A 24,879-nucleotide genomic window follows, 5' to 3' on the forward strand; every position below is an offset into this window, starting at 1 on the left:
CTCTGTGTGACCAGTAGCCGACTGCATCAGGTGGCTGGGAACTCCTCAACGACATTATTATAAACTGTCAAATGAATATCAAGGTTCAAATTATTTTGATTTTCTCATAAACTTCTGTAACATTTTAAGACATGATCTGTCACGTGACCAGTGCTCTCCGACCCGTTGTTTAATGGCTGTAAAATAAGCCAGGTGTGTGTGCGTCCGGTCCCAAGCCCGTGGCCCGTGGCCCGCAAGCCCGCGCTACCTAATGAAGGTGATTCTCATTCAAGCGGCGGACCGCCACGTGTGGTTTTTACGAGTGAAATATTGTAATAGAAGTGGGTCGGGGCAGTCGCCATCCGTCACGCGGCCCCGGACTCCCGGGTGGCGATTCATTATCGACGCCTGTCGAATGTCAGAAATATTGAATATTTACTGCTAGAATATTTGAATTACTTTTACGGAACTTTGTGTTTTCTTCAGTTTTCCTATGCTGATAGCCTTGAGAGACTATTTCAGCCTCAACTTGATGTGTAAGTGAGCTCACGGGACTCAAACCGGATTGTTGCTAATACTGGCCCTAGCAAGAGCCGTGCTTCGCAGAATCTACCATCGGATCGGAATCGCGACCCACTGAGAAGATCTGGCGAGAAACTCCCACTGTGTCTGTGGGTTAAACAGTTATCGCGACCTAATCAAAAGTACTTTAACAATTTAATGACATCATTAAGGCGAAAATAAACTTTAAAAGCATTTGTAATTTGTAGTATGTGTAATCGTCCGTGCCGCGCCATTTTACGACAAAATCAGTCTTTGTCTCCTAGTTTACCATAAATTCGTATATTTGCACTAGCGACAGGCGCAATAAGCAATAAGCTACCGGTTCCCTGGTCATGAGCACGTGCGCTCGTAAACCCTGATCCCCTGTTAGCTAATATCTGTCGGCGTGTCGTCTGCTACCAACTCGCGGGTGTACTAGTCAATTGTTGACAGTTCATTTACAAGCGATAGTTCATTCATTATCAACATGATCAGCCCACAGCCAACCACGGCTGTACCTAGACCCATTCCAATTACTTACTTAATTCATTACAAAGTGAAACACTAATATGTATGTATCTTTTACGTACGCTTTTTGTTTAATATTGTCATGATAGTGCCAATGTCAGTTTGCAGTTGCAGAAAAAAGGGTTATAAAGGACTGAAAGGGAGATGAAAGGAAGTATCCTTATTTTTAGAGCTTGAAACTTATTTTTTAGGCTGTGAATTTGATGTAAATAAATATGACACTAAGCTTACACGTCAGAATAACAAATTTTTTTTGGTCAGGAGGAAATCGTCAGACTTCCGCCCTCCCCTGGGGATGGAGGGCGGAGCATGTCGGAGTCGAACTGACTAAAACCTCCTGTCGCTCAACAACCAACGTCCAAACCTCGCATGAAACAGAACCCATGAAAAGGCAAAGGGGGGAAAGTGAAGCGTTTAGTGCGGAGCACATCTCTCCTATCGCCCTCCTCCTCGGGACGCCGGACTGGCGGTCGTCGGCGCCACGACCACCAGCCCTCTCGGTCGGCAGGCTATCCGGAGTCCGCCTAGATGGCGCCGCTTAGAATGGGTTATCCTACGGAATACCCCGCTGGGTCAGAAACAGCGTGGGTCGAGGATAGCCGGCCTTTCATCACCCTGATGCTCTTGCGTAAAACGCGTGCAGAGCAGCTTGCATGTCGTCTTCTTAGGCCCCCTTCGCCGGTCCCCAGACCGACATGTGAAGGGGACCCGAAACACTTAGAGGGCCAGGGCTTGGGCGAGATCCACCGCCCTGGCCCCGCTCGACGGCGGCGGGATTGTGCGTCTCTCACGCGCCCCGCCGCCTCCTTCTGCGAGATGGTGCACTCGCAGAAGTCTAGCATCGTCTTCCACGACTCGTCGTCCCCGAGCATCCGATGCCACAACACTCGGCAACAACAAGTCGTTTCAGAATGACCTATAGGCTATAATTTATAAAAATACAGTGTGAATTACCCAAAATATAACGATGAGTGTCAAGTAACTATAAGCCTGTAGCCCGTTGTAACTATATTGAGACCTTAGAACTTATATCTCAAGGTGGGTGGCGCATTAACGTTGTAGATGTTTATGGGCTCCAGTAACCACTTAACACCAGGTGGGCTGTGAGCTCGTCCACACATCTGAGCAATAAAAAAAAAGTAAGAAGAAAAAAATCTGCCATCTGCGAGCTATTTTGGCGCGCGTCGCAAAAACCGTTGGAGTTACACGTATAGAACAGAATGTAAAATGAAAATGTTCATCTCTAATAGTCCTACAAAAAAGCCCGTGACAGCAAATCTCTATCTTTTATTTGTAACCCATTCTCGCCAAAATGGTGAACCATTAATATAAGAAGAGGAAAGATCTGATTTTTTGTTTGTTACATTACTTTTTTACTATGTTTGTCACTGTCATTTCTATAAAAGAATATTCAATAGATCAATAATAAATTACAGTTCAAACTAAGCGAGGGCGGGTCGCTAGTTTTAATATATTGCGTGTATTTAGGCGATATTGGTCGTCTATTTCGAGACAAACTCACGTAACGTATCGCACGACAATAATCAGATAAAGCACTGTGACATTACAAAACTGGCGAACGTAATTGATTCGGTTCTCGAATTAGGAATCAATCGCGTCCCTCCGTCGAGCGGAGACTCCTCGTCTCAGACGTAATTTCATTCGCAGTAAATTCGAATCCACAATTCTGTTCGTTACAGACTTTTCTTTGAACAAAACGGAAACGCCCCGCCTACTCACCCCACAGCACTTGCAAGTCAGAATCAATAGTAGATATTTTGAGAGAACTGCCATCTATAGGTCGCGGCGTGCACTAAATAATTGGAACTGTCCAATTATTGTTTTGGCACAAAGATGGCGTGGTTCGTGTAATTTTCATAACAATTTGAAAGTAATGTCTAATAAGAGGTGAATGAAGTTAGCCACTCAAAAAAATTTTTTTTTCCTGTTTTCTACTTATTTTCTATTAATTCGTTTGTTCATCATTTGTTCTTGATTGTTCACTGTTAATAATTGTTTGTTCCCCATTTATTTATTTAAAAAAAATTATTAAAAATATATCTAAAAGTTAGCCCCTCGATTGCAATTTTTAATATTTTTTCGTCCTTAATTACTCGTAAATATTATTTTTCGATTGTTCTTATATAAAATACGTTTGTTCTCTTTCGAAATTACTCATTTTTTGTTTAATTAACTATTTGTATTCGTTGAATAAATGTATACAAAATATGTGTACTGTAGGAGTGGGTGATATAAATCGTATATAGATTCAATATATATCGCAGCAATATCGTTGAATCCGATATCGCCCCGCACGAAATCTATATATCGATATCAGCCGATACACGATATTGCTCGATGTGATGCGCATCGGCATATCGTACCGATTCGTGAATCGAAATCTATATAACGATATCAGCCGATACACGATATTGCTCGATGTGATGCGCATCGGCGTATCGTACCGATTCGTGAATATCAGCAATATTCGTTTGGTTCGTATCGAATCGGCCAGAGTGAGTGAGCGGACGATATCCCTATCGTGCGCTCACTCACATATGATGAATGAAACAGAAACAGGCATTATTCATACAATTATAAACCTTATATTTAAGTCCATACGTCTGTAGATTATTCTTAGTGTATCAGCAGGATACAATTTAGGAAAAAAGTTTCAACTTTCGACCGTAATTAGAATGCAGTATAGCCTATTTGCACCGTTGAATTTAATTTCACGCGCTTTGACCTTGAACTAAAATTTTTGGATAAGTGTTTATAAATACTTAAAAGTTTTTTGTATTTGATTTTTAAAGTACACATTTTTCTATTTTTAGTTAAATCCAAATAATTGAGTTTATTTGTTGTGTTTGTATTAAACTTTTGAAAGTTTAGAAACTTTTATTTTAACATAAACTTAGTAAATAATAAAATTTCTGAATTAATTTTGTAGTGTATGATGTATAAATATTATCAAATGAACTTCTAAATACGTCTCCGATATTTTCTCGAGACTTCATCTAGGCAATACTCACGTTAGGTACCTTAGGCGCGAACGAAATCGCGAATGTTACCTAAAATATATGTATTTAGTATTATGAAATATTCTACCTAATCTACACTCTTTTGGTATATTTTGTAATTTGAAATTAAGACACAAAAAACTAAAAACTGAAAATAATGTAGCCGGTCCTAAGCCTGGTAAAAGCATGAAGGAAAGTTTTTTTGATATTTTTATTTTCATGTTCTTTTTATTACTTTAAAATCATATTATTATTATAAATTGATATCAGAAAACCAACCGTATAACGTTGACTTGAATCTATATCTACTACAATACTATATCATCGTATCGTTTCAAATCTCAAATATCATGAATCGAGAAAATCTACTAGCATCCATCAATATATAGATTCAGAAAATATATAGATTCAATATCCGATATTGATCCTCGATATATAGATACGATTCGATACGCGGCAAAACCGATATTACCCACTCCTAGTGTACTGCGCATGCCATAAGTGTATAATCTATGGCGCATGCGTCAACGCCGTCAACTATAATGCCTAAACTTTCTGCGCGGTTTTAATCGTGACTAAGGCCTAAAAACCCTCTCAATGGTAGTGAAGGCCAGTGTCCAGCAAGGGGATATATTATATGGGCTGATGATGATGACTAGGAAGTTAAATACTACTACTACTACTACGACAGTACACATATAATCCTATATATTTACAAACTATACGTTTGTTGGAAATTGCTAACATTATTTCATATTTCCAGATGTCCAGCCACTTGAAAATAGGTGTAGTAATGACAAAGCTATCCAAGTAGCTCCAGCACAGGAACACAAAGGCAAGGCAAGTGTGTATTGCCACATCACCCCTTAATATATCTGAAGCAAGTATAAGTAAACAATCAGAACCAGCAAAAAAAAAACTGTTGTTCCTGAGGACAAATTTGACAGTGATGAGTCAAATGCACCAGCAACAGAAGGATCAACTGTTGACTATGAGTTATCTCTCTATATCTCCACTCCATCAAAGACTTGTGCACTTCAGACTATAGCTCTCAAGAAGACTAAAAAGTTGAAAAAATGAATGTGTTAACAACTTTATCTAAAGTGAAAAATAAACAACGTTTATATATTGGTCTTCCACAAGAATTATGTTTCATAATAGGCTTGATTGAGAAACATACAAATGTTTCTGAACAAAATATTATATTATGTCTGATGAGAATAACATTAAATAGAACATTCTCTCAATTGGCTGATGATTTCGATTTATCTGTAAGTCAAGCAAGCAATATATTTTTCAACAAACTCCCAGAAATTGCAAATGTAATATCACCCCTTGTTAGACTATAAAAAAAACAATACAATAAATATATATGCAGGAAGGATAATTGATGTCAACTTGGTGGAAAATAGAAAGTTTTTAGATAGTTTGCCACCTACAAAACTCTTTAATTAAATAAGTAATCCTTACTTATAAATAGGAAGTTTTGTAAGTATTTTCACTCTTCATTCAAAAACTACTGAACAGATTTTAATAAGACTTATGCTGGTCTTCTATGGCTAGCAACTCATTATTATTTTGATTCTGTTTTCCACAAATGTGCTAAATATGGGCTTATATATATGAAAAGGAATAAATATTAATGTTATACAACCTTTGTACCTGTATGTTAAGAATAATTTTTAATAAAACATAATTTAAATTGAAATATTATTTTTATTAAATCACATTCACTTTGTACACATCAATATTTTGTACTCCCTAAAAGGAAAATAGGTATAAAGTTTTTTTTAAATATTTAACATTACATTTTTGTGTAAGATTAGAAAATTGTTATTCTTCCAAAAAGAAACTACATTATCTAACAACTGCAACTTACTCGGAATCAAAATCAACCCTACCTACTAATTATAGTGACCTGATTATTTTTTTCAAAGTTGCTGGATGCTACACAAAAGTAGCAAGTTTTACTTTTAGCACAATACATATGCATTTGAACTTGTGCATAATATCTTTCTTTAATTTTTTTTTGCCTTTTTATTTATGGAAACATAGCATTACTCACTTGCTTGTTTGTAGATCTATCAAAAAACATAATTTATGTTTTTTTTAGCACAGTGGGCAATACCCTATTATTCATATTAATTATATACGGCGCGGCGATGCGAAAATTCATTACTGAATTATTTAAGAATGATAGGCATAATATAATATTTTAATTCGCGATCTGTTTATAATTTTTAATATATGATTTAAAAATAAGTTATATTTAATATTTTTAATTTTGTGATTTATGGGGTGGTCACAGTCATTATTATAAAAATAGAAATTTTGAGGAAATATAAATGTTTAATACAAATTATTTTGATAATCGAAATAAATTCATATCAATCCAAATTCATATTTGAACTATGAAAATTGTATGGTATGTAAACAGAAATATATTTTATAATTATAATGACTATTTATTCTATGCAGTATCGGTTAGAGAAGCTTGCACAGCTTCTCTAACCGACACTGCAACTAGAATAAAGTCTAATAAAGAATAAGAATAAACTTTTCTTCGAAGCTCAATTCTACAAGGGTATTCAATCAGATAGCTATCTATCTGTCGTTCCTGTATGAAATTTTGGTATGTCGAAATCTTAGATAAATCCAGCAAAGCTAAATAAAGTATTTACCTAAAAAATATGTTTATGCTTAAAGTCACGTGTTTATGTTATTCGAAAGTATTAAGCTCCAAGCAGCATTTAGCTCCAACTAAATTCATTAAGAACCAATTTTTCAATCGATGATTAAAACAACATTAATACTGAGAATGAATATTTATTTATAAAATACACATATGTTTTGACCACGAATTTTGCATGATAATTTAAATTAATATTCATTAATATTAATTTAAATAAATATGAATTAATCTTCTTCTTCTATAACCCATAGTCAACAGTTGATCCTTCTGTTGCTGGTGCATTTGACTCATCACTGTCAAATTTGTCCTCAGGAACAAGTTTTTTTTTTTGCTGGTTCTGATTGTTTACTTATACTTGCTTCAGATATATTAAGGGGTGATGTGGCAATACACACTTGCCTTGCCTTTGTGTTCCTGTGCTGGAGCTACTTGGATAGCTTTGTCATTACTACACCTATTTTCAAGTGGCTGGACATCTGGAAATATGAAATAATGTTAGCAATTTCCAACAAACGTATAGTTTGTAAATATATAGGATTATATGTGTACTGTCGTAGTAGTAGTAGTAGTATTTAACTTCCTAGTCATCATCATCAGCCCATATAATATATCCCCTTGCTGGACACTGGCCTTCACTACCATTGAGAGGGTTTTTAGGCCTTAGTCACGATTAAAACCGCGCAGAAAGTTTAGGCATTATAGTTGACGGCGTTGACGCATGCGCCATAGATTATACACTTATGGCATGCGCAGTACACATATTTTGTATACATTTATTCAACTAATACAATTAATTAAACAAAAAATGAGTAATTTCGAAAGAGAACAAACGTATTTTATATAAGAACAATCGAAAATGAATATTTACGAGTAATTAAGGACGAAAAAATATTAAAAATTGCAATCGAGGGGCTAACTTTTAGATATATTTTTAATATTTTTTTAAAAATAAATAAATGGGGAACAAACAATTATTAACAGTGAACAATCAAGAACAAATGATGAACAAACGAATTAATAGAAAATAAGGAGAAAACAGGAAAAAAAAATTTTTTTGAGGGGCTAACTTCATTCACCTTCTAATAAGTCTTATTTTTTTTGTTTCAGGTATTTCATGAAAACTCACTATAAAATATATCTAAATCTACATATCTAAAATAGTCGTTTACTTGGTGGTTTGTTGTTTGACAAAGGTACGTGAATGTTCATTCGTTATTATTGAATATAATTGTCAATAAAATCTAACCTCTAATCGAGTTTGTAAATCAGTAGATTTTTAAAGAACAACTTTTCATCTGTTAAAAATGTTTTCGACATTTAGAATCATGGAGTGAAACAAATATGTAAAATATGCTCTGAGGAATTGTTCGAGATGATTCCTTTGTTTTCTTTTTACCACCACACTTCCCGCCAACGGGATAGAGTTCATTCATACTACACGGAACGACTGCGTTCATCCACAGTCGTTTCCGATATTTTCTGCCACGCAAAAAAATATTTCTTAATGTCTTTTTATAAACTAACTAAACTTAATTCTTCAGTAGTAGGCAGCAGCTTGGCTATGCCCTTGGCAATATTAATGTCCAGAAACACACAATCGATATATTAACTAAAAACCTACATTACTGCCATCTCCAGCGCTACGGCGATATAATTTTTTTTAAAGAGATTTTATGACCTGGTAACTGAGACCTTTAAGTCATGTCTTATTTTAATTTATATTATTCATATTTTTATGAAAAATGATATTATGGAGTGAAATATAATCTCAGTAAAATGGTGGTCATTTACTAAGATTTTTTCAGTGGACTTTTTGGAGGATCCCGAGAAGTTACGTCCAGCGGCTTTGTTTCATTTTCCCACATTTGTGCACTTTCACAGATATTAAACATTTAATAAACCACCATTATTACAAATTTAAACCCGAAGAAACACTAAATAGACAAAATAAAACAAATCACACAACTTCACTCCTCGCGTTTCCGCCAAAAAGTCATGGCGATATAATACTTCAAATCTATTGTAGATTCTACAATACAAGGTTGTAACTCTGCCACATTATTACCTTCCAACAGGCAGCTTTAATATAAATTCAACGTGGCTATATATCGCGTTAAAACGCGAATTTCATACGTGAACCCCACAGAAAGAATCATTTAAAACTCATAATTACCGAAAATATTCAGTGGCTGTTCAGAGTTGTCGGGAGCGGGCCGCTTCCCGCCAAACTCGTTTCGCAGTCTGTGGCATAGATATTTGAGTCTGTGGCGCAGTTAGCATTTCGCGATTTCCACCGCACCCTTCTTTTTTTTTAAATAAAATTGTTATGATGGTCTTTCAAAATGTAATTTCAATGTAATAAAATTATCACTAATAGATATTTAATGTATTGTATCGTCACAAGTACATTTTAATGTTCGAATTCTCAATTTTGATGTACTCGAAGTATAATATACAGTTTCCGTTGCCAAACGACGAAGATAATTACGTCTGTCCGCGCATGTCAGCCATTTTACATGCAGATACTTGAAATTTTGAGTGTTCTATGTATAAACTAGTCAATGGTAATGGCGCCACGTCACAGTCTCAAACGTCTGGATTAAATTACAGTCGACGACGAAGCTGTCATTTGGCGACATTTAAATACCGTAATAACTAACGTCTATTCTCCTATAAAATTATATTTCTCTAACAAACCTCTAAAGTGTGAAATTCTCCATAATACGGCAACCCCAGCGAGCGTGAATAAAGGGCGTGTGATAAAGTTTATGATTTATAAATGAAACATGGCGACCGCACTCGTCGGACCATAAAACGCAGAGATCCACGAGCACCCGCGTCTGCTCGTGATGGACCGCGTCGTAAATATCCGCCGCTGACTCTTCGACTATTTATTAATATTACTCTAATGTAAATGCTCTGACGATACCTAATAAATTTAGACAAAATTAAAATAGTATTTTTTTCGGTCTTCGTAATATTGAGGGTAGAAGTAAGGAGCGCCATCTTGTATAGGGGACAAGTTGATAAGTAAGTACCTACTTATTAAGTATTCACCTGTAAGCAGCAAGTTATTGTTGGAAGACCCACCAAAATAGCGCTAGTGTAGAAAGTGGAAGTGATATGAATATAGGAATCTTATGCTACTATGCTGATAGCCTTAAGAGGCTATTTCAGCTTCTCCTTGACGTGTAGGTGAGCTCACGGGGCTCAATCCAGAAATGTTGCTAACACTGGCCCTAGCAAGAACAGTGTTTTGCAGAATCTACTACCGGATCGAAAACGCGATCCACTAAGAAGATCCGGCGAGAAACTCAGTAGACTGTGTCTATGGGTTAATTCGCTCGTCGAGCCCTTCGTCGCAAGCGACGGGTCCGTAATGACGTGTTTAGGGCGACGTCGACTGTTTACCATTCGGTCTACAGGATCGGGTATGTAATTCCCAGCGGCCACGACAAGAGGGTTCTCATGTCGTGCTGCCTTCTCAAAGTGGCACAAGTAGTAGGTCATGGTTTAGTTTTTTAGTATCTCGCCACTTGCTACTGTGACTTAATTGACTCCCTTGCAGCAGACACTTTTTGATTCACTAAGCTAGTGCTTCTTACTTCTACCCTACATGCTTCGCGAGTCGTGGGCCCATTAAAGCTACGTCCACGGCTTAAAAGTAGATGTTAGTTAGCGCAATATTAAAATAGCAACAAATAATACTTCTGTCTGCAAAAGTAGATTAGACAGTTTTGTTATTTATTAATGATTTCTATTTTGACACAATCAATAATATTTGATATAATTATAACAGTCTAAACAATCGAACTAAACATAAGACAAATCGCAGTTAACATACTCCGCTATGTAGACAGACACTCCCATAGCTCGAGTTATAATTACAAATCAATAAACCGCAGACGTCTCTCTTGATAATAAACGATGTTTTGATGGCGCGAACTGTCCCATCGGAGCACCATTAGTCGCAGCGGGGGCGGAGCCTGAGGCCTGTCGGGGATGTACTCGGCCGGGAGCTTAGACAACTTAGTTTTATGCACGAGATTATTGTAGGTTGGACACACGCGTGGATATGAATACCAGCCGCCAAATCTTATCTACAAGCGGAGACTTGCCCCCAAAGCTCACAGCAGTGGAGCAGTGCAGCTTAAGAAGAATTAGTAGTCCCCCGATAGTCGAAATTCGACTTAATTAATTGAAACACGCGTTTTTACACTATTATGAGTCTATTGTCAAAGACTTATAGTTAAAGATTTCGTTAAGACTACACTTTAGAAAAATATTAATAAAGACAAACAATATTTAATCTATTGTCAATTTGACCACAGAATTTATGCCATAAGAAAAGTTTGACGATAAACAAATAGTATGTATGCGTGCGTGAGTCAAATATATGGTAGTGTGTGTAATGTTTTTTTTATTGATTTAATGTATTTTTCATGCATAATTCAAAAAAAAAATATCATTCTGCACTACTTCTCTATATTCTCTATAAGTGTGGGAAATTTCATACTACTCCGTCCGCGCAATTTTCGTAAAAAGGGGTACAAAGTTTTTGCTTCACGTATTAATAAATAGGTGTTGATGCGTGCAACCTCTTTGACAGGACATACAACCTACAGCCTGGACATAGACTAAGACAGAGATTTGACAGGTGATTCGAAAATAAACAAAAGAAATGAAATGAAACTATTGTATGACGGACGTGACTAATGGCAGTCAGTATTTTCAGTGCCTCCCTAAAAGACTTACACGAACCAGACGACAAAGAACAAACCGACCCATTGAAATGGTTGTAATGATCGTCAATTATCCGGGATAGCGCTGGAAGCCAGTTTGAACCGCGAAACTGTGTTCTAATTTGCCGCGTAGGACTGTCGCTATATACAGTATAAGGCGCCGTACGCACACAATGGGGACATCGGCCTCATGTCTCAAGCTGGGTGACGACATTCGTGTGACATCGATGAGCTCCGGTAATATCTTCATACAGCGTACCACAAGTCTATCCCTTCCCCCTTCTTCTTATTCTCGCTTCGGTTTCCTCAATACTGAGGGTCGTGACCACCTCCTAGCAACAAGAATTTATTCCGGATGATCTACGCCATTCGTCCTATCTTTTATTTTATTGCTTAGATGGGTGAACGAGCTCACAGCCCATTTGGTGTTAAGTGGTTACTGGAGCCCATAGACATCTAGAACGTAAATGCGCCACCCACCCTGAGATATAAGTTCTAAGGTCTAAGTATAGTTACAACGGCTGTTCCGCCCTTCAAACCGAAACGCATTACTGCTTCACAGCAGAAATAGGCACCACCAGTAATTTCGCAAATTATAATTTTGCGGGTTTGATTTTTATTACACGATGCTATTCCTTCACCGTGGGAGTCAATCGTGAACATTTGTTGAGTACGTATTTCATTAGAAAAATTGGTACCCGCCGGCGGGATTCGAACACCGGTGCATCGCTACATACGAATGAATCGGACGTCTTATCCTTTAGGCCACGACGACTTCAAGATTCATATCTGCCGCCGAGTGTAGAGAGAGCATCGTGAACTGTGGTGTCGAGGGTAATGCGGATTTTTTTTTATTGCTTAGATGGGTGGACAAGCTCACAGCCCACCTGGTTTTAAGTAGTTACTGGAGCCCATAGACATCCACAACGTAAATGCCGCCACCCACCTTGAGATAGTTCTAAGGTCTCAGTATGACCTGGACACGGCGGAGCATACGCTCGCTGTCTGCCCCGCTTGGGAGGTGCAGCGCCGTGTCCTGGTCGCAAAGATAGGACCTGACTTGTCGCTGCCTGGCGTCGTGGCGTCGATGCTTGGCAGCGATGAGTCATGGAAGGCTATGCTCGACTTCTACGAGTGCACCATCTCGCAGAAGGAGGCGGCGGGGCGAGTGAGGGAAAGCTCTCCTCACTACGCAGAAACCCGCCGCCGCCGAGCAGGGGGTCGGGACCGGGGTCGTATCCGTGACCTGGCCCCCTAAGAGCTAGGGGTCCCAACCGTTTTGTACGGGGAGAGACCCAGACGTGGGATGGCGTGCTTTGCACGCTCACCCGCAATAGGAAGCCGGGTGATGGTAGACCGCGTTCCCCCGACCGCTCTGGGGGAAGGTGTAACGCGGCGCCATCAAAGCGGGCTCTCGGCCCGCTGAACGAGGGAACCGGTGGTCGTGTCGCTGGCGGCCACCGGTCCGGCGTCCGTGGGACGGTGGGATGGATGTAATGTGCTCTGCGTCAACCCTGTCCCGCCGTTTCAATAGCCACGACTGGGCTCCGGCCCGGTCCGAGGTAGGGCGCCGGTTGTGAGCGGCAGGAGTTTTTAGTGAGGTTCAACTCCCACATACCCCACCTGCCGCGCGGGTGGGGATCCGGCGATTTTCTCCTGTGGAAAAAAAAAAAGGTCTCAGTATAGTTACAACGGCTGCCCCACCCTTCAAACTGAAACGCATTACTGCTTCACGGCAGAAATAGGCTGGGTGGTGGTACCTACCCGTGCGGACTCATAAGAGGTCCTACCACCAGTATAGGTGGTATCTGGTATGGATCTGGTCAGTCCAACATGTCGAACCTCCACAGGGCAATTAAACAGAAAAACACAAACCTACCACAAGAATTGCACAAGAAAAACAAACTTTCAAAAAGTAAATTTCCGGTTTGCAAAGTCACGTATCTATTAAGCTTCCACCGGCGGCTTGTTGCAGCTTTGACAAGTTTCCAATCGAGCAGCCCACGCCGAGTCATCGCGGGCGCGTCCCCCCGTGACACGACGCTGATTGAGAGGCGGGACTCAATCTATTTAGTGGCGACTGACTCTTATTCAACAGGGTCGTCGCTGTTCGAGTTACAGAAAGAAGTCTTTGCTGGAATCCAGTATAACTTGAGTGCTTTAGTGCACGTATAAGTGGTACAATCAAGTGCCCCATCACCAATAAACCTCCTTCCATTTTATGCCTCCTCTACTGGTGGTAGGACCTCTTGTGAGTCCGCACGGGTAGGTACCAAACCCCGCCTATTTCTGCTCTGAAGCAGTAATGCGTTTCGGTTTGTAGGGCGGGGAAGCCGTTGTAACTATACTGAGACCTTTGAACTTATATCCAAGGTGGGTGGCGCATTTCCGTTGTAAATGTCTGTGGACGCGAGTAACCACTTAACACCAGGTGGGCTGTGAGCTCGTCCACCCATCTAAGCAATAAAAAAACCGTTAATAGGACCAGTACCAATTCAAGTGTTCGTAATTTGTAATTGGAAACTCCCTGGAAATAGTACAGTGAGCTTGACTTGGCTGAAGCAATTATGCTGCTACTACCATGGATAAGGGCTGGCGATGGAGAAGCTTCTGGAGGCAGACCGCGTACTCGCAGTTTTGGCTTATGGCTGATGATTGTGTGTGACTCTGAATGAAGATTAGCATCTTAAATTGATAAAATTTATAAATCAATTTAGCTACCCTGCTAGTGAAATTTCAAAGCCATTTCCACCATCGGTTCCAAGAATACAACACTTTCACAGTCTTGCGACTTGAGGACTAGACGGTGGTTATATGAAGACGGACCTGCAACTTTACAATACCTATAAATGTCGATTGGCAGTCTCTGTGGCCTATATAATGTCCGAAGGGTGTTGCTGCCCATTGTCACATGAAGACCTGTTCAAGTATATATGACAGATTATTAATCAGGTGTAGTGTTAGCAAGTTCTGTCAGGTTGAACCCGTAAGTTCACCTGCCCGTCTGGGCGTAGCTGAAATAACCTCTTAGGTTACCAGCGTATAGGTAGGGATTTTTTTTAATTATTAACCACTTAGTATATAACGAATTGCCCAATATTGGCAGCTAGGAACACAGCTGCGGACGAGATCGGCCGGCTTCCTCCAGCATGTTCATTAAAACCTCAGTGAATTCCCGCCATTTTACGGATTTAATAAAGATTATTAGGGTAGTACGTTTTATTATTTATTTTAGTATTACTTTTTACTGGTGGTAGGACCTCTTGTGAGTCCGCACGGGTAGGTAACACCGCCCTGCCTACTTATTTCTGCCATGAAGCAGTAATGCGTTTCGGTTTGAAGGGTGGGGCAGCCGTTGTAACTATACTGAAAACTTAGAACTTATATCTCAAGGTGGGTGGCGCATTTACGTCGTAGATGTCTATGGGCTCCAGTAACCACTTAACACCCGGTGGGCTGTGAGCTCGTCCGCCCATCTAAGCAATAAAAAATACTTCTTAGTTATACATAAATTAGTTACTGTTGTTCTCTAAGATTTTTAATTTCACTTTATTGTTATCAAATATGGAATTGTAAATATTGTGAAAATTAAGTTTTAATTATGTTCTTTGTATTACATGTAAACTCGATTCTGGAGTCTAGGCACCGTTTCAAAAGTAAAAGTAAATTTGACCTTCAAACACAATCGGTATATACGCCTGACTATGGCACGCGAGCCATATTGAAAAAGCTGAAAATTTATGCAACCGGAAAAAAAACATTAAAAAAAATAAGTAATAACGATAAAACAATAATACCAAATAATACAGTTAGGTATACGAACATTAAAGAATAAAACAAATATAGTTTAATTTCTATCTAGTTTTTAAAAAATTAACCTATCTTAGCATCGACGATTCACGAGTGAACATTTCAAAATGGCCACAAATCAAATTACGCTTTGCAAACACATAAATCCCGCAGTTAATCACTTAATTCTTCCTTTTTGTTCGAAAGCCGTTGACAATTAATACGAAAAACACTTTTTTAGAGATTGAGAGAACCTTTTGATGAAAGTAGCAAAAGCATTTGCAATAGTATCAAACAAATAAAATGTGAATAATCGTGGTAACTAGAGCAGTAGTGAGAATTTTGAAAAATATTATTTTCCACCATTACAGTTTTGCGTCACTGTAACGCCATCTATGTTTCAGTGATCGCAACTAAGCCTCAAGTCCTGTTTCACTAACACGACAAACCTTTACGAAATGCATTTCAATGAAAATAATGTTGATACTTTTGTTTTGTTTTAAATTACATTGATGAGTGAACGAACTCACCTCAAACCTGCTATTAAATGGATCCTTTATGACTGCTGCTCGCACGCCCTATGATGTGGGCCCTTACGGCTGATGAAACTTGAAAGGCCCCTGGGCCACCAGCAGCCGCTCCACTCATATGAGACATGAGGTCGAAGACTCAATGTGATTGTATTACAATCTTCTCATACATACAGCTTTATACACAACTTATTAGGTACTTGTCTTGACGGGCGTCAAGAAAAGCCAAACGGTTTCGACAACTGTAAACTCCGCGACCAGAATATCTGTGAACTCTTCAGTTTCAGATTTAAGCATTGAATAAATTGAACCATAAGCTTTTGCGTTTAAGACCCACATAGCGCACCTACGTCTTTTTTCGAAATTTTAAAATGTCTCTGATTTCAAATTGTTTAAATTACTAACTAGCCGACCCGGCAGACTTCGTAGTGCTTCAATCGATAAATAAAAGACCTAAACTTTTGTATAAAATAAACTTAAAACAAAGAAAAGGAATCCGTCCGACGGGGGATATATCAGAGGAAAAACAAAATTGTTATTTTTATTTAATACCGAGTATTTTCATATTTATCTACCATTTGAACATTCTCTGGACTTTCACAAATAATTCAAGACTAAAATTAGCCGAATCGGTCCAGCCGTTGTCGAGTTTTAGCGAGACTAACGAACAGCAATTCATTTTTATTTAACCACTAGCGACCCGCCCTCGCTTCGCTTCGGAAACATTAAAACACAAATGAAACCAAAAAAAATAATTTAAAAAAACGTAGCCTATGTTCATCAGGGACAATGTCGGCTTCTAATGGAAAAAGAATTTTTCAAATCGGTCCAGTAGTTTCGGAGCCTATTCGAAACAAACAAACAAACAAATCTTTCCTCTTTATAATATTAGTATAGAAAACGTTAATTAGTTACTCAGCGCATACAAGTTTAAGTTTATTTAAGTAGATTCGTGTTCTATTACAAATATCGGAAACAAATACCTATACGTTGTCCAATCTTAGTAGATTAATGTAGTAAGCAACAATGGCCGACGAGTAACCAAAGACAATGTATAGTGTTGGGAAATCATAGAATAACCAAATGAAGGGCTAGGATAGCTCGCGAATGTAACATGATGAACTAGTTCCCATTATGAAATATATCTCTCTTTAGCTCAGTAAGTAAATTATTATTTTAACCAAAAAAGGTATTTTAATTAAATTGATTAAAAAAACGTATTTTATTTTAATAATAATTTCTATTGATAAAAGTAAAAATGTTCGCTAAGTAATAAAAATATTATAAAAATAATGATATAAGCTTTTGGTTGTTTGCAATAATATTTAGTTTATGTTGTTATGTATGTTAAAGTTGAATACATTCACACATAGTGCATTTCAATATTTCATTTACTTAGCATTATTACGGTATGGCTTTGCCTGTACTAACCTTTATAATAGATACGTTTTATACTACTTCCAAAATCACGGTAAAAAAGTTTTTTAATAAACAATAGTTAGAAATTTGAACTATTAATAACGAATTAGAGTTAACTTATACGTTATTGAGAACGTTTAAAAGCTCGCAATAGGCACACTGATGTAGAGGGTAAGACGCCTGGTGCGGCCCGTGTTCAAATCTCACTGATAGACACAAAATTTTCTCATCAAGTACCTATTTACTTAAACTCATGTTTGTGGACCCACGCTGGAGGAATAACATCGTGTATCAAAAATCAAACCCGCCAAAATTATAAGTTTTGCTATTACTACAACTGAATTGGAAAGCTCACCCTAAACATTTCATTTCTCGATCCACTGTCGGTGCTTTTAGACATACCAATACCATCGGTCACCTTCCCAGTCGAACCCGTCGGAAGCGACAAAAACTTCATCGCGCAACTTAACACTCAGACACAGCCCACTGACTTACTCGCCGGATCTTATCAGTGGGTCGCGATTGCGATCCGGTGGTAGATTCAGTAAGCTGCTTTTGCTAGAGCGGATCAGATGATAGCAGTCTCCTAGGGTTAGTCTCGTGAGCTCGATGGTGGTCGCTCGATGTTCAGTAGAGCTTGGATATGTATACACAGTGGGCATTCAGCTGATCATGTCTAAGGATTCCGGTGACCACTTAACACCAAGTGAGCTCTGAATACGCTAACCCTCAGCATTAACCATAAAAACAAAAATCGGCACTAATAGAGACAGAAAATATTGAATGCCATTTGCAAAGATATTGAGGTCGCTTGTTCCTGTGGTTAATAGTTAAATGATCCCGGCAAATTAAACCTTGTAACGGCCACACACGGGCACTGACAATGCCACGGTGCCAGACACTCGGTTAATCGCTACTTTCCTAAAATTACGAAGGAAATTAATGAAACAAGTTTGAGTAGTTTTTTTTTAATTATTTAATGTCAAATACAATTTTTGACAGTCACTAGATGTAGTATTTAACAAATATTGCAATGCCCGCCTTAAAACTAGGTTATTTGAACTATCAAAAATACTTTTTGGTGAACATTGGCAGTAGTGACAGAAATCAGTTGTCAATTTAAAGTATTAATAGACAGTTAAAGCATTTTTTTTTTCTATAAGTACATCAACAATATCTCTAGAAAATAATGATAAATTAATGGTCCATTAATAAAATAAGTAAAAACCATGACGAGATTATTTAATTTTGTAGAGGGCGGGCACGTAGAACACGGATGCAGCGGCTGACGACGCGCGCATGCGTCCGCCGTCGCTCAATACATGCACCCTTCGCTCGTAAAACCATTAATCTCACTCTCCAAATCCCTTCCCGAATTGTAAAATCGTTATTCACGCAAAACTAAGGCGTTACCGTAATGGTTTAAGAGAAAAAAAACATCACGCCAGTTTAGTTAGGTTATGAAATGTAATGGCAAAATCTTTGGACCAAATTTAACACAAGCACATGACACTAACACACCACTGTTCACTAAGCGGGCATTATAATCCATTTGAGATGAATATTCTCGATACTAGAGCACCATACAACGAGACAACAGCCTGCGAACAGAGAAAACACGGAAACACACACACACACAAAATGAAATAGTCTTCGTTATAATATTGCCCATATTGGGTGCAGCTCGTACCGTTGTGTTGGCGGCGCCGCGGCCGGCTTGTCCAGACGCAGCAGTAGCTTCCAAGTACTGCTGTGACAGGACAATATGGCCGCGACGCGCCGTGTCACCGTGGATCGTCGGCTGGCGTCGGCGGGCGTGTGAGGCACCGAGCCGGCCGCCGCGCCCCACCGCCCCCGCGTGCCTGCCGCCCCGCGCACGCGCCGCGCTCTCACCCCCAATGGACACCCCTCAATCAACTATTGATTTTCCTAACAAAAAAAAACCACATATAATTCATTTTCTAAAAAAAAACAATGTAAAATTAAAGAAAAGCCATTCGAATAATATTTTCTTCTTACAAAAATTAAATGCGTCCGCTTCGTAAACAGAAAATCTTCAACTAAGTATGTCCTAGTTCCTACAGGAGGTCACTGGAGACGTCCTACCGATACCTTTGCCTCTGTAGGCTTTATAACAAACACCTTGGTGTATTTGCTAATCAATTTATTAAACTTTTAATCAGACAAATAAATATGGTGTAAGTAATTATAGTCAAAAATTGATGACGTATATGTGTATATTTCCGTCACGCATCGCAAGAGAAAACGCAAAGCTCTCGTCGTGTACCTACCTATCAATTAATATTTTAATTAAATAATAAATAAGACCTTGATAAAGTCGTTCTGTTCTTTCAGATCTTAGATATTGAGTAATAGTGAGGAAGGAGTGTGCCGAGTAGAATTCGTTGTGGAGTAATGTAGGTTAGAGTTCGTCAACCCCGGAGGGTGGATCTCGCCCTGCGTTACGTTCGGAGAACCGTGGAGCCGGTCAGGGCCAGCTCTCCCGAACTGACTCACTCGTTTCACGAAAATCAATTCTCGAAATCCACGTAAAACGCCGTCAAAATTTTTTTTTTCTTTTCGTTTCTATCCGTTAGTTGTCTATAAACAATAATAAACACATCGAGGGATAGGCTTAATACGTAACATTTATCTATGAAATAAATAAATTCTCGAAATCCACGTAAAAGGCGTTAATTTTTTTTTTTTCCATTTTAATCGTATGTCCCATTACTTGTTACCATAGACAATAATAAACATATCGAACAAAAATGTCTCTTAAACTAATTACGCTTTCACCAGTCGACTAGTGGTCCCGCAGTAGTCGAAATTCGACTATAATTAATTGAAATTTTCTTTATAAACATTATTATGGTTCTATTGTCAAACATTATTAGATTTTTTTAATATAATCACAGATTTCGCCAAAACTACACTATAGAAAAATAGTATTAAAGACAAACAATATTTATTTATTCTCAATTTCATCACAGACTTTCAACAATAACAAAAGTTTGACAATAAACGCAGAGTATAGTGTTTATATGTGTTGTGTCAAATACATGATAGGGTGTGTAATGTTTTCTTTATTGATTTAATGATTTTTTTATGCTTAATTATAAAAAAAAATATTAACATTCTGCACTCCTTCTCTATATTCTCTATAAGTGTGGGAAATTTCATACTCCTCCGTCCGCGCAATTTTCGTAAAAAGGGGTACAAAGTTCCTGCCATAGATTATACACTTAATATATTTGAGAAGTTCCTGCTTCACGTATTAATATATAGATACTGTTCAAGATACTAAAGCGAAGTTACAAAACTATTGTATGGTCATCGTTCCTTGACGCGCGTGTGAATTGTCAAGATGATCGGACGATTTGCAGTCGTGGAATAGACGGTCAAAGATACCGTCACACACAAACGAACATCTATACTATACATCTATATCTATACATATACAGTATGTATATCTATACAGTCAAACCTGGATAAGCGAGAGTTCAAGGGAGCACAATCTCAATCTCGCTTATAGGGGTTTCTCCCTAAACCGAGTTTCTCGCTAATGCACCCTCTGAATTTCATTTCGCTATTTTCTGGATTCAAACGCATTCACTATTTTAAGTTTATCACTTCATGACAGTACTTTAATTTTCCGTTTTGACATGATGCAGAACAGAACTTTCCTTCGCAATTGATTAACGATAAACTGAGTAAGGCCGACAAATAGGACGGTACAAAGGCACACGTGTCCATTCGAAAATAATGTGATAAAATAACAACGTTATTTAGTTCCACGAAATAGAATAGGTTCAATATTGACGAGAAAACAATACAAAAACAATAGTAGGAAGTTCCACAAAAGTTAAGAATGAGTCATAAAATAGCAGATGTTAAATTTGTAATTTGTTTTGTCATTTGTTCCTCTTAAATAATATAAATAAATAAAACTCGACTGTCGCTTATATAGGTATAGATAAGTAGTAGTCTCACTTACTGAGGTCCATGAGGGAAAAACGACTCTCTCTTACAGAGGTTTCTGTTTCTCGCTAATAGAGGTATTGGGAGCTTAAAATGACGGGATCTGGCTATTACTCTCACTTATCCAGTTCTCACTTACCCAGGTTTGACTGTGTTATAAAGCTGAACAGTTTGTTAGTTTGAACGCGCTAATCTCAGGAACTACAGGTCCGATTTGAAAAATTCTCTCAGTGTTAGATAGCTCATTTATCGAGGAAGGCTATAAGGCTATATAACATCACGCTAAGACCATCAGCGGAGCACCAATAAAGTATGTTTCAAAATCGGGGTTTTAATCTCTTTTGAGAGTTTCCACTGCGTGCGTTGCGGAAACGATTAAGTTTCGCTAATGTAGATATGAGAGAATTGTTCCCCTTTAAAAGATCTAAAAAAAAGTCAGCGACAGCATATGTCTATATATTAAGATTGACTCACTATAACGTTTTTTATGTTAAACAAATTTGTTCTAAAATAAAGCAATATTTGTGAACTCGCGAAGGAAGTCGCGGGAAAAAGCTAGTATTAGGTATTATATACTAATAAAGTTAATAAAAGCGTGTTCATAGTTATTAACCAACCGACTTAGTCCCCTAAAAGGAAATATCCTTCTCAGATAAAATAGGAGACTCTGTGCGCCATAATTCGACGCGGTACCAGGATCCAATACGTCGCAGGAGCTCTATCAACATAAACAAGGATTGCGGGGCTGAACACCGCCTTCGATACGACGTCATATTATAACTTTTCGACACAAAAACAATGTAACAAGACGATGGAAATCCTCGAACATGCCGATCGGGTGCTGGTTTCTGATCGTTAACAATTCAGTGGCTTCCATCGTAGGATATTAAGATTTTTCTTTGTATATTCTATAAGACCATACTTTATCAAGGACGAGATAGTTCTTTATGTAGACTCAGTAAACTGCTGGCGGAAAGAAGATTGTCATCTACTTTCTACTGGGATACGACAAAGTTTCCTACGACTCAACATTCCCAAGCCTGCGGACAGAATGGAAAGCAGTCGACGTCGCTCAAAACACGTCATTTCGGATCCTCCCGATCGACTAACGGTGCTTTTAGGTACAGATCTGAACATAACACGGATTCGCCTTTAGTAGGACCTAGCATGCTCCACAGTTTACGTTGGAAAATAGAGTTTGTTAAGACACTAATTAATTATAAAAATTATATCTGCATCAAACAGTAGTGTAATGTGAACGAAATTAAACCGGCAAAGTTTTTTTTTTATTGCTTAGATGGGTGGACGAGCTCGCAGCTCACCTGGTGTTAAGTGGTTACTGGAGCCCATAGATATCCACAACGTAAATGCGCTACCCACCTTGAGATATAAGTTCTAAGTTCTCAAGTATTGTTACAACGGCTGCCCCACCCTTCAAACCGAAAATCATTACTGCTTCACGGCAGAAATAGGCAGGGCGGTGGGACCTACCCGTGATAACTCACAAGAGGTCCTACAACCAGTCATTACGAAAATTATAATTTTGCGGGTTTAATTTTTATTTCACGATGTTATTCCTTCACCGTGGAAGTCAATCGTGAACATTTGTCGAGTACGTATTTCATTAGAAAAATTGGTCGAATCCCGCCTGGGATTCGAACACCGTTGCATCGCTCGATACGAATGCATCGGACGTCTTATCCTTTAGGCCACTACGACTTCAAAATTCGACTTGAAAATATATATAATGTATGTATTATATTTATTTATAGAATGATGATCAATTCAGAGCATCGACGATTTGACAAAAACTATAAATTTATACAGTGTAACGAAAAATTATAAAATCAAGCTTAACGCAATTTCATTTAAGAAACAAACTTCTGAAAAGGTTATTAAATTTTAGAGAAAATTGTATAAAAAAACTTGACTACATCTGATTGACGAATTGGATCGAGAAAGAATCCACGCCAGATGTATCCTATACATCTTATAGCAATATCTCGTGGGTATTAGTCTCCCGTCGCCACTCCCTTCTCACAAGGCGACACCGGCAATAAAAGCCTATCTAAAAACTCTAGTACCTATATCGATAACATTATTTGCAAGGCTCATAACATCAGGCCGGGACCGGGCGGCGCCGCAGTTGCGTCACCGGCGCGCCTTCCGATGCCGGGAAGCGACAAAACATTACCATCAACCAATTACTTTATGTTTCGCGCTAATGAAACTACTAACTACAGCTCAAAAACTCCGCATTTACATTGATACACGGTGTTCGAATCCCGCAGGCGGCGGGTAGTACCAATTTTTCTAACGAAATACGTACTTAGCAAATACTCACGATTGACTTCCACTGTGAAGGAATAAGATCGTATATTAAAAATCAAACCCGCAAAATTATAATTTGCGTAATTACTGGTGGTAGGACCTCTTGTGAGTCCGCACGGGTAGGTACCACCACCCTGCCTATTTTTGCCGTGAAGCTGTAATGCGTTTCGGTTTGAAGGGTGGGGCAGCCGTTTTAACTAACTATACTTGAGATCTTAGAACTTATACCTCAAGGTGGGTGGCGCATTTACGTTGTAGATGTCTATGGGCTCCAGTAACCACTTAACACCAGGTGGGCTGTGAGCTCGTTCACCCATCTAAACAATAAAAAATAAGCATTTTCATATTTATCTGCCTTTTAAACCTTCTCTAGACTTCACAAATAATTCAAGACCAAAATTAGCCAAATCGGTCCAGCCGTTCTCGAGTTTTAGCGAGACTAACGAACAGCAATTCATTTTTATATATATATAGATAGAAGATAGATTAATTGCATTTTTATATTGATAATAAATAACACAGTATGTATTAATAAATTATAACAATTGAAATCTTTTCCGAAACAGAATTTCGATATGATCTGCATTGTGTGATCCGTATGTCACATTTACATAATATTATGTACTTTTTCCTGAGATTATCTCAGATTGTCTTAAAAATTTACGACTTAAGTTTATTTGTGTAAATCAAACTTTTAACGTTAAATTCATAAATATAATTCCTAAAAGTCTTAATTATTGATTATTTTAAATTAGACATATGTATTTCTGTAAAAAAAAAGGGAAGTGTAGATTTTTCAAGTCAGAATTAATTGCGATAGGGACTGCGACTAATGATGATCACGAATACCCGGGTGTCTCTGACAATAAATTGGTTGGTCCAATCAGCACCCACAGGGTCATAGGTGAGCCTGGCCACGATTTATCGACACTGCACCGAATGGAACGTGAAAATTAGGAAATCCGAGGGACTCCAACAATGAAATCCGGCACGCAATTACATGGGGAACGTTATTTATGTGGGCAAAACGTGTTTTAGCATAACTAGCACAATTGAATCCGGTAAAATAGACGTAAGCGCTTCTATAGGTTTCTGGAGACAATATCAAATAAATTATAATAGTATTGTTCAATTTTCACTGTTTAAATATGGGGAATAATTATGCGGTCGTGACTCGGCAAATATTGCGTTCCACTCAATAAATAACTTCGGCAATGGAAACGTTTCAATAAGTGTATGGTGGCAGTTTGATTTCTTTTCTTTTGCCTTCGTAGGGAGACGAATATATCTGAATATAAATGGAACCTGTAGGTAGCCATCAAACA

General features: G+C 38.3%; 1 protein-coding gene and 1 non-coding gene across 3 annotated transcripts in view; one reads left to right on the plus strand and one right to left on the minus strand.

Annotated features, from left to right (window-relative positions):
• The window catches only part of LOC101736977 (RNA-binding protein Musashi homolog Rbp6), a 98,872-nt gene that overhangs the window by 63,339 nt on the left and 10,654 nt on the right, over nucleotides 1-24,879 (plus strand). The window lies entirely within an intron of this gene.
• Nucleotides 18,942-19,023, minus strand: Mir1000 (microRNA mir-1000). Its single transcript, NR_107476.1, has one exon. It is a non-coding gene; the product is annotated as a microRNA mir-1000 (primary transcript).

The sequence above is a fragment of the Bombyx mori genome, chromosome 24, assembly GCF_030269925.1.
Source record: "Bombyx mori chromosome 24, ASM3026992v2".
Classification (NCBI taxonomy): Eukaryota; Metazoa; Arthropoda; class Insecta; order Lepidoptera; family Bombycidae; genus Bombyx; species Bombyx mori.